Source organism: Dromiciops gliroides, chromosome 1, assembly GCF_019393635.1.
Source record: "Dromiciops gliroides isolate mDroGli1 chromosome 1, mDroGli1.pri, whole genome shotgun sequence".
Taxonomy (NCBI): Eukaryota; Metazoa; Chordata; class Mammalia; order Microbiotheria; family Microbiotheriidae; genus Dromiciops; species Dromiciops gliroides.
Genome location: NC_057861.1, coordinates 216,387,707 through 216,399,901, shown reverse-complemented (window position 1 = coordinate 216,399,901; position 12,195 = coordinate 216,387,707). Strand labels below are relative to the sequence as shown.

Below are 12,195 nucleotides of genomic sequence, written 5' to 3'. Positions count from 1 at the left end.
GATGAGGATCTCCATATTTTGTTATTATATCAATTTATACTTTTTTATCATTTTAAATTCCATCGCCCATGCTACTTTTTCTAAATGTATGTGTTTTTTTTTCCTGGTATTCCAAATTTATTACTTGTTCCAAAGAATGATTTTTCTTTTGAATTTTGATTTCAGTATGACAGTGAATCTCTAAAACACACAGACACGCCTTACCTTGAATATAAGATGTTTGATAGATCTTGTTTAGAGAAAGCCAAGATATTTATAAGTAACATATTCATCAATTAATTATATTTAACCTCCTAATTAAAAGTCAAAACCTTTGGTCTTTCTTTTTCTTGTCATACATAGTGATTTTATAATTGAGTACAAATGGTATTTTGATAGTATTATAGAAAGTTTCTGAAAGATAAATTATTTGGTGGCATATTTTAATGAAACTTCTCTTCCAACTTGAGATATGATGCACTAGCATTTCTCCATCTTTGGGACTATTTGTATATTTGTAAGACATTAATAAACCATAAATAGTTAATTAAGTAAAACAGAATATGTTAACCAATTCAGGTGATATAAATGTTAAGCCCTTTGGTTCAACTGATACAGCAGTTGCCAAATAAATAATGAATTGCCTTGACAGCTGTGGGAATGTTTGTACATATTTTACTCTTTAGCATCTATATTATTTTCTTTAATTTATAAATCTTTTGAGTATTTCAAGATGCAATATCTTTTAAAAGTTGGAGCCTTTCATTTTACCTGGTATAGAGAAGTACTTCTAACAATACAGGATGAAATTTTTCCTACAATTTATAACTGTAGAAAGTTGTCTTTCTAAAAAATGATTTATATAGCTTCTGTAAAATTAATTCCTTATATGAAATTCATCAATATATTATTGGTCTATATTTGGCATGATTGCTAGTTTTCTTATTTTAAGTGTATGTTGGCTCCTTTTAAGAAAGTTAGTATCAGATTAAAATGGGAGAAAACATGATGGGCAACAAGACACATTTAATAATTATAGCAGTGAAAAACTTTATAGAAATTTTCTCTGACAAAGACCTCATTTCTCTTATACATAGAGATCTAAGTAATTTTTTTAAGAATACTAAAATTGGTATGATACAGACAAGATTAGCATGGCCCCTGCGCAAGGATGACATGCTAATTCATGAAGTGTTCCATATTAAAAAATAAAAAAAGAATACAAGTCATTCCACAATTGATAAATTGTCAAAGAATATGAACAATCAGTTTTAAATTGACAAAATAAGTTATTTATAGTCATGAAAAATGTTCTAAATCTGCTATTCATTAGACAAATGCAAATTTAAACAACTTTGAGGTACCACCTCAATCTAATTATATTCTTTAAAATAACTGAAAAAGAAAATATAAAAGGGGATATAAGAAAGTTGGAATATTAAAACACTTTTACTATACTTATAAAATGATTCTGTGTTTGTGGAGAGCAATTTAGAACTCTGAACAAAGGGCTATCAAACAATGGAGACCAGCAATATCATTACTAGGTTTGTATCTTGAAGAGATACAAAAGAGGTAGTAGGCCATCAGTCACGGACGACCATGGATCAGCTCCTTGAAGAGCCACAGTGTGGCTGTGCAGTCTCATACAGGAGCCGCAGCTCCTGAGTGACTTATAATTGGTAACTGCCACATCCGGTGTTGTATCTACCCCATGAGGAGTAGCTGGAGTGTCCTCTCCAGGGCGCTGGCCTGGGTAGATCAATATGGAAAACAAGCTGTTGCCCATGCAGCAGGTTTTCCCTCTCCATGACATTGGTGGATCCAAAGGAGAGGCAGAGCCAATACAGTTTGGCACCAGTGCCACTGAAGGAGTTGCTAGAGGGATGTGATGTCCAACATCCAACTTCCTAAGGGACTCTGACTCCTGATTTTTCCTCGGGGTTAACTCCCGAAGCCTTTCCCATATATGGGTATAGCCGCAAGACAGCAGAGGTTTAAAATCAGGGTTTCCTTCCCTTATGTGGGTTGCCTGCCAAGGCTAACGAGCCCTACCTGCCCGAAGGGACTGGTTTTAAGGCGCCAGTGACTCTCCTTTGCCCCTTCTCCTGTTAGTTATGGTTTGTCATGCCGGGGTGGGAGTGGGAATAAGCTCTCACTCTCTATAAAATGCTCCAATGACATGCGACTCAAATAACCTCTGACAACCTAAGCCCAACTCCTGGCCTTCTCATTGTGGAACTGTTTCCACTAACAAAACAGGTAAAGGGTTCTATATGTATAAACATGTTTCTAGCAGCTTTATTTCTTTAGAATTTTATTTTTCACCAATTACATATAAAAACCATTTTAATGTCCATTTTAAAAATATTATTCTCCAAATTCTCTTCCCACCCCCCCCTTAGGAAGGCAAGCTATTCAATATAAATTATACATGAATAGTCATGCAAAACATCTCCATATAAGTCAAGTTGTGAAAGAAAACAGATAAAAAACCCAAGAAAAGTAAACTTTAAAATTATGCTTGAATTTGTATGCAGACACCATCAGTTCTTTCCCCGGAGATGGATCACCATAAGTCCCTCAGAGTGGTCTTGTATCATTGTATGACTGAGAATAACAAAATCATTAACAGCTGATCATCTTACAATATTGTTGATACTTTGTATATAGTACATTTTACTTTGCATCATCTCATGTAAGTCTTTCCAGGTTTTTGAGAGCATCCTTATTGTAGCTCTTTTTTGTGGTGGCAAAGAATTGAAAATTAAGGGGATGCCCATCAATCAGGGAATGGCTAAACCATCTGTGGTATATGAATGTAATGGAATACTATTGAACTTTAAGAAAAATGGAGGGGGAAGCTTTTAGAAAAACCTCGAGAGACTCACATCAAGTGATTAAAAATGAACTGGGCAAAATCAGGAGAGCAATCAATATTCACAGCAACATCAATATTATTAGATGGTCAACAAAAAACAATATAACGATAAAAGGCAATTCCAATGAAGTTATAATGAAAAGTACACTCCACCTCCAGAGAAAGAATCGATGGATTCTAAATGCAAATCAAATCAAACTTTTTTTAAAAATTGCTCATTTTTTTATTTTCAAAATATAAATAACATAGAAATGTGTTTTGTATTACTGAACATGTATAATCTATTTCAAATTGCTTACCCTCTCAATAAGGGGGGAGGGGAGAGAGGAAGACAATTTGTAAATATTTTTTTAAATGTTAAAATTGCTTTTCCATGCAATTAAAAATGTTTGTATATACATGCATGCATACATATATACACACATATACATACACACACACAAAGCAGTGCCATAATTGCTTTTTGTGATTACTGCTTTGTAATATAATTTGAAATCTGGTACTTCGAAGCTTCCTTCATTCACAGGTTTTTTTTTTCCATTGAATTGCTTACTGTTTTTTAGCCTTTTCTTCCGAATGAAATTTTCTATTATTTTTCAAGCTCTATAAAATATATTTTGGCAGTTTGACTGGCATGGCACTGATGAAGTAAAATAATTTCAACAGAATTGTCATTTTTATTACATTGGCTCAACCCACCCAATGAGCAAGTAAAATCTCCCCATTTTGTTATATCTGTCTTTATTTGAATGATACATTAAAAAAAATAATTGGGGTCATATAGTACCTGGATTTTTCTTGTTAGGTTGTCTCCCACGTATTTTAGATAGTTTAAAGTTAATTTAAGTGGAAATTCCCTTTTTATCTCTTTCTGATGACTTTTGTTTAGTATTATAAAGAAATGCTGCTTATTTCTCTGGGTTTGTTTTATATTCTGCAGTTTGGTTAAAATTGTTCATTGTTTCAATTATTTTTAGTTGACTCTAGGGTTCTCTAAGTGTACCATCATATCATCTGCAAAGAGTGATAGTTTTGATTCCTTTTTGCTTACTTTCTTTTCTTCAATATCTTTTTCTTGTCATTGCTATAGCTAGCATGTCTTTAAAAATATTAAATAATAATGGTCATAATGGACATCCTTTCTTCTCCATTTTTTTTGTGGGCAATGAGGGTTAAATATCTTGTACATAGTCATACAGGTAGTTCTCCATTTTGTTTTAAAAATATAACCTGTTACTAGCCATTGGAAGTCTTTATATTTTAAAAATAATTTAATGTAATAATGATGATTCAGTACTTGAACTCAGATTTAAACTACCTTATAAAAGCATGATAGTTCTTGGTTTTTTGGGGGGAGGGGGTTGGTTTTTTTTTGGTGAGGCAATTGGGGTCAAGTGACTTGCCAGGGTGACACAGCTAGTAAGTGTCAAATGTCTGAGGCCGGATTTGAACTCAGGTCCTCCTGACTCCAGGACTGGTGCTCTATCCACTGTGCCACCCAGCTGCCCCCTTATGATAGTTCTTGTAACATGAATATTAAACAAAATTGTGCATCCTTCTTTCAAACTATATTCAGCAAGGGCATAAAATTTAATTCAGAGTACTTCAAAATTGCTAATGTATTTAGTTAGCCATGAAACATACCAATTATCATGTGTAAACCACCATTTCCCATGACCTTTAAATCTTAAGTATGCTGTGATGGATAGAATGTGTCTTGTTGAACAAGTGCTTTTTTAAGCACCCTGCTTAGTAACATTTGTTTGTAATTGCAAGCATTGTGTGGTAAAAAAATATGAAAGTTTTTTAACAGTCGGTTAGGATAACTGAAAGACTCCAGTTTTTGAAGGAGTCTTTTGGGGAGGAGACCAACAGTCCACCTGCTGCGCACGTCAGACTGCCTGCTACGCACTCGACTTCCAGGGTGGAGAGAATAGAAGTGGGGCTTTTTCCTGCTCGGCGGGTCTCCTGGCTGCGCTGCACAGACAGACTCGGACTGGAGTTTGACTTGGCCCGGCTCTTGGTTAACAGCATGCGCTCGACTTGGTCTCTCTCCCCAGAAATGGCCTTGGGTTTTTGGTGAGTTTTATACAGCATATAGACTAAGCCTAGACTTAAGATGATTTGTATTGTATTTCTACTTTCCCATCCTTCTAATCAACATCTCCTTGTGACTACCATACAATAAAGGCTCTATCTAGAAAACCAGAAGCTTCTTCCATTTACTAGTCTGGGAGATAAATTAAGGGAAAGGTTAAGTAGGGGAGATTTATGATCTAATATTTATCTTTTTATCTCACAATTGTGTTTAGGAATTTTTATTTGAGTGACTTTCTATGTTCAATGTTAGATAATTTGATGAAAAGGAGTCCAAGGATTGTGTGAAAAAAATTAAACAACTAGAGCAAATGTATGATGGATAGAAGCCTCAAACCTATATGAATGTTCAGGGACTTCATTTTTTTCCTAACGAGGGTTCTAATAAATGTCTGAATGTCTGCCTCTTGTCAGTTTTTGAAAGACCTTTTATGGAGAGATTAATAGGGAAAAGTGTGTTTTCTGAAGTGATTAGGTTATCATTCCAAACAGAATAGAACTTACTATTTCTTTTTCTTCCTTCCTTCCTTCCTTCCTTCCTTCCTTCCTTCCTTCCTTCCTTCCTTTCTTCCTTCCTTCCTTTCTTTCTTCCTTTTATTTTGTGGGGTTATGGTGGTTAAGTGACTTTACCAAGGTCACACAGCTAGTAAGTGTCAAGTATCTGAGGCCAGATTTAAACTCAGGCTCTCCTGAATCCAAGACCAGAGATTTATCAACTGTGCCACCTAGCTGCCCCAGAACCTACTATTTCTAATAAAACGTCTTTAATCAAGCTTAAAAAAGAATAGAGACAAATAATTAAAACAGGTTTGGACACTAAGATAGGCAAATGCCTATGGTCAGTGAACTTCATTTGAGTGATTTTAAAACTAGTGCAATTTGTTTCAAAATTGTCTAAAGGTATGACATACAAGAAAGACCAATTCAAAATGGACCAGCTCTACATTTCTTTTCTATATTTCCTTTAATAGTAAAACATTGTCTACAAAAAGTAATCAGTGATTGCAGATTATAAAGGGAGATACCCTGGTACAGTGTCATGACCCTCCAATTTGGATTCAGAGGATTAAATTTGAATCCCAGTGCTGGCAGATATTTTCTGTGGGACCTTGGGTAAGTACTTTAACCATGAGGGATTTAGTTTAATCATCTAGAAAATGAGATTAGTCTAGATGACTTTCCCAAGTTCTGATGTAATGATTTGCAAATGGCTTATTCTTCAAAAGTCTATTTCTACAAAGTTTGTATTTCAAAATATTTTCCCATAGAAACAATAATATAAAAGGAAACTAGGTGCCCTGGTCAGCCTACCAAAGGATATTTTGCAAGATACTGGATCTGGAATCAAATTCCAAAGGACTAATGATAAAGTATGCTATACACCTCCAAAGGTGATATGGATTGAACACAGACTGAAGAATGCTTTCTTTGACTTTCTTTCATTTTTTCTTTTATTCAAGTTTTCTTATACAAAATGACTAATATGGTTATGTTTTACATAATTGCATATGCATAACCTATATCTGATTACTTACCACCTCAGGAAGGGGGCAGGGAAGGGAGGATAGGGGAGATAGAATTTGGAAATTAAAACTTTAAATAAAATATTTATTATTTATAATGTTTGAGGAATATCTTGAAAGCAATTCTAAAACCTTTTTTTCAAAAAGTGCATAAAATATTTATCAAGCTATTTGTCCAGTTGGTGGTAATAATAACTCAAATTCAAGATGAAGAAAAAAATACAAAATTTAAACCCACACATTGGAGAAGGCAGTTTACCATAATGGAAAGAGAACTGGAATGTAGTAAGAAGAAATATTCTAGTTCTTATATCATTTATTAAGTTTTTCAAATTAGTTGCATAACCTTTCTCAAGTTACTTAAACTTTAAAATGTAAGCTCTTTGTGAGCAGGGCTTGTTTTGAGCTTTTTCTTTGTGCCCTCAGTGTTTTAAAATTGTGTCTGGCACTTAGTAAGCATTTAGTAAATGCTTGTTGATTAATTGAAATTCCTAAGCTTCAGATTCATCATTTATAAAATGTGGAGCTTGGAATAGAAGGACAGTAAAGTTTCAGTTGTAATATTCCATGATTTTAGGAAAGTCTAGTGCTTTACATTATTGGTTAAGCATTACAGTTTCTGAATTGGTCTTTAAAGGGTACATAGGAGGCATTCTTTGCCTTTCATTGACTGATTTGTGGCTCTCTGCTTTTTGAAGGACATGTACTTTGAGGTAAAAGACATGGGGTAGGGTCGGTCAGCTATGTCAAGAACCAACACTAGGTGGGATTTCAACTTGAAGATAAGACCTTTCACCCCATGCAGTGCCAAAAAAATGAACTTCTATGCCCTTCTAAATGGGGGACAATTACATGTATTTTATGAATCTGGCTAGTGGGTTAAAAGTACTGTTTTCCAACTAGACACACACTTCAAACATAATGATTTTATAAGGAGTCATGGGAAGTTACATGAGAGACCTGTTCTCTCTGTGGGTTATATCACTACCTTCTTTTTTTCAATATGTCAAACTTACTAAGCTATACTATGAACTTTAAGGCAAAGTGTCTAGATATAGGCTGGGAAATGGAAATCTGGTATGAACAGTGTGCTAGAAAGGGAATTAGGGACTTTTAAGACAGAAAAAAAATAGAAGACAAGCAAAAATAGGATACATGTTCATTGGGGTCATAAAATATGGCAAAATGAAAGGACGTTTGAGAAAATATTTGAAGAGTAAACATGTTGGCCAACTAGGAAAGTGAGAATGAATGTCAAAAGAAAAATGGAAGTGATATAATCAGAAGTAGGCAAGAGATGAAATTGAATTAATCTCTCAAAATAGTTATTTTTTTATTTTAGAGAAAAGTTTTCTATGCGATATGAAGAGAAAGAAAAACTAAATGCATTGATTTTCTGATAGTGTCACTAAAAACTGATTTTAGGAATCAAATAAACTTTAAAGTATTAACAGCATACCTTAAATATCCTTGCTTCCCTTACAAACTTCTATGAATTTATCGTTATTAACAAATATTTATTGAATATCTACTTTACTTGAAAGAGACCTTGTTAAGGAATTGATAGAGAGGTTGAGTTAGAATCTGAAAGAACTGGATTTAATTCCAGCTTCTGATGCATACTCATCAGGATGTAATCAGAGTGTAATCCTGGAGAGGTCACAGAAGTTCCCAGGGTTCCCAAGACATTTTTAAAAACTAAAAATGGGTGAGAAGGTGCTAATTCCATGCAGGATTTCTCTATATCAAAGAAATACTAAGTTCAATCCTTATCCCTATCCTAACCTTAAGTAGGACACTATGTAAGTCTTGACTATCTGTGATTTACTTTTTTAAAAATTTGATTTGTCATATATATGTGTGTGTGTGTGTATTTTCATACATATATGACACATGGATATAATATACACATACACAAATATATAACATATATAGTAAATATATTTAAGTTTTCAGCCAGTAGCAAATCATGAGGCTTATATTTTTATTGTTTAATGACATCGTATTTTCACTTCATCCAAGAATTTCCCAAATCACTCATGCTTTCTTCTCACATGTAGTTCTCAATACTAATTCATGTATTCCATAAATCTACCATAAAGCAAGGATCTACCCAATATCCTGGAAGGATTGAAGGGAATAAATGAAAGAAGACATAAATGCTAACTTTCAAAAGAATAAAATGTAATTGAATACATTAGAACTTAGTTCAAAGTGTAGTAGTTTCTAGATGAGGTATAGGTATATAGCATATCATCATGGCTTTGAAATACTAAGATTTGGAAGAAAGACTAAGTTGCTACTGGTAATACCAGGAAAGAGATTGAAGAGAGAACAGTTAGCAGTGATATTTAATCTCAATCATATCAATTTTATATTGAATAAATTTTCAAGAATACTGTGGAAAAGGCTTAAAAAATGAGATGATTTTTTTTTCTCTTAGCAAAAGTTGAAGTTAAGAATTAAAGGAGTTGAACTCTACCCAATCAAAAAATCCTATGATTTAAATAGGGACGGAGGGAAGTAGATCAAAGAAAATCATTTTTTTTTAATATTGCAAGGTTTGAAATAACTGGTTTCTTGACATAATGTGATTTCATAAAACACTTCTCAAATAAATAAGTACAAAACTGGTGATTCTCAGCAAGGGACCATATTTCTAAACAATATAATACAATTAAATTTAAAATATGACATGAGGAACAATATAGAAAATGAAAGACTTAAGGGCTTTGTCACAAATTGCACAATATAGAATAATGAAACATACATGCTATGTCTATACTCCATAGCAACTCTCTAATTTACCCTTAGAATAGTAGATGCCAGCTCCCAAAGATTAGATGTATGTTTCAAAGAGAGCAAGATACATTGTTCTAAATAAGTAAGGTCAGGAGTTGTTCCACGTTTTTATGCAGCGGCATATGAAGAACACATGATAAAAATAAGTCAGATGTACACTAACTTAATATAAAATATATACATGCATGTATATATTTAAATATCCATATATACACACACACACACACATGATTTTTTCTTTGATGCTTGGAACTAATTATTCACTCCTATCAAAAATGAACATATATATCTATAAGGGAAGAATTAAAATTTAAAGAAGTCTTTAAATCAATACTTTGATGAAAGCAAAAATCATTAAAAACACCACCAAGACATCTGATCATCTAACTGATACTTTAAAGGACTGATTTTCTGCAAAGTGCTATAAGTCCTACTGGAAACCGTCTCTTGCATTTAATAGTAGTTTAGCAGCAGGTATAATGCATTTAATTGGAGGGAGTACAGAAAAATTGGGAGAATTTAACCTAAATTCACTGAGAAGAATTTGTATGGAAGCTGGCTTAATAATATAATGTTCAAAGATTCATATTTCTTAATAGTTCTAACAAGAATGCCTATTTTTGTAAAGAGAATCTTCTTATTACTATTATGTTTTTATTCCACCTAAAGTATCAATCATTCATCGACTTATGTAGGTTTTTTTTTCATTTTTCCAGTTTGATTCAGCAAACAATTATTAAGTACCTAATTATGCCAGGCACTATATCAGGAATTAAGTAAGCAAAGACAAAAACAAAATTGTCCCTTTGCTCAATATATCTCACTGAAATTGAAGGACAAGAGAGAAAACTAGATTTCCAGTGTGAATTTCTAGATGTGTCAGCTTATCAAAGGCCCTCTCTCCTTCTGATCTGTGATACAATAAATGGATGCACATTTGAAAGATAGGTGATATGGGTTTGAATCCAAGCTCCAATATTAAGTAATTGTGTTACTTTAGCCAAGCCATTAAATTTAGGCTAGGATTCCTTTCTATAAAATGAAAGTATTAGAATAAATGGTCTCAAAGTTTATTTTCAAGTTGAACCCTACAATCTTACAATGTGAACACAGTGCTTGGCACATTATAAATGCTTGAGGTATGCTCAATCATTTATGCATCGCTGGTGCTTATTTTTTGTTTCTAAGCTTGTTTACCCTCTAACCGAACTGATTTTTTTCCAGTCTGAATTATCCACTATGATATTTTGATAAATCAAAGAATCTAGATAATTCTATGTCTCTTTCTACCCATTTGCATTCATATCTTCTTAGCTTTGAAATAAGCCTATCAATAAAAGATTTAAATGTGAATAAATATAATTAAGATAATTCTAAGGATATTTAACAGATTCTATTTGAATAGCATCATAACAAAAAATAACATTTTCAGTATTTTGTGTTTGTTACCTCTTTTAGTTTTCTATAAAAGTCCCTTATTAATCAATTTTAAAACAAAACAAGAACTATCCAAGGCAAAGTGCTCAATTTTGGGAAAGGAAAATCTAAGTTCAAATCCTACCTTTGACATTTACTTGCTATATGATAACCCATGCATTGCTTAGCAGACTTCATCCTCAGTCTTCTTGACCTGTAAAATCAGGACAATAATAACTTTAACCTAATTCATAGGTTTGTTGCAAAACTCAAATGAAATGCTTTTTGCAAAGCATTTTGGAAGCTTTAAGTGGTTATATAAATAAACTCAGTTACTAACATTAGGATCAGTTTTAGGTAGTTTTACAGTACTTTGAGTAGTGTCATCCTTGGTATTTGGGTTTTAATCCTGCCTCTGACATGTAATAGCTGTGTAGTACTAGTTAGCCTTATAAATTTCTTGTTGTCTGTTTTCCCATAAGAACAAGGTGAAAAATAAAATAACAAAAAGATTTTCTTGACAGAGTAATGATTAAATAAAATAATATATATTATTATGTATGACACATTCATTAAATATTAAATATATATATATTAAAAACACACACATACATTTAGTTTTTGTTTGGTTTTATTTGTTTGCATTTGGTTGGGTTTTACTGGTTTGGGGAGCTTTCAGGGAGCAACTTTCTTTGGCAAAACAGATCAGCACTTTGTCTGACATATAGTCTTAAAGAGTTTCCTGATGGAACTGAGAGGTTAAGTGATTTCCCCAGTATTCCACAGCCAGTATTTATTTGTCTTTGCCTCCAGGAGTAGATACAAAATACCCTGTTTGTAATTCAAAGGCCTTCATAACCTAACTCTCTCCTATCTGTCCAGTCTTTTTATACATTATTCTCTGACAGTACTCTTTGATCCCAAGACACTCGAATCCCAAGAAAAAGACATTGTATCTCTTGGTTCTGGGCATTTTCTCTGGCTGTTCCCCATACTTAGAATACCACGCCCCATATCCTCATATTTTCCTACTAGCCTCTCTGGCTTCTTGTAAGACCCAACTGAAAAACTCCCTTGTATAGGAAGTCTTTCTTATGCCCTCTTAATTCAATTACCTTCCCTCTGTTAATTATTTTCTCTTTATTCTGTGTATAACTCATTTGTACATATTTATTTGCTTGTTTTCTCCCCTAATACATTAGAAGCTCCTTAAGCACAGAGACTATCTTTCACCTTTTCTTGTATCCCTAGAACTGCACAGTGCCTGGTACATAGTTGGTGCTTAATAAATGTTTATTGATCCATTAACTCACATGATAGCATCTCAATTATTAATGTAAATGATGAGCCAATAGAATTCTTCATATTAAAGGACTGATGAATTGAGTCTCTGCAATTTATCTGGAGGCCCTGGCTGAACACTATGTCTAATAATAACTGTTGAAAATAGTGTTTTGATTCTCACCTTCTGATACTGCCCAGACTATTTTCTTTTGT

The 12,195-nt window shown here is 33.2% G+C and overlaps 1 non-coding gene across 1 annotated transcript; it reads left to right on the top strand.

The window, feature by feature from the left end:
• Positions 1 to 1,080: 1,080 nt before the first annotated feature.
• Positions 1,081 to 1,185, top strand: LOC122737613. Its single transcript, XR_006354432.1, has one exon. It is a non-coding gene; the product is annotated as a U6 spliceosomal RNA (small nuclear RNA).
• Positions 1,186 to 12,195: the final 11,010 nt, after the last annotated feature.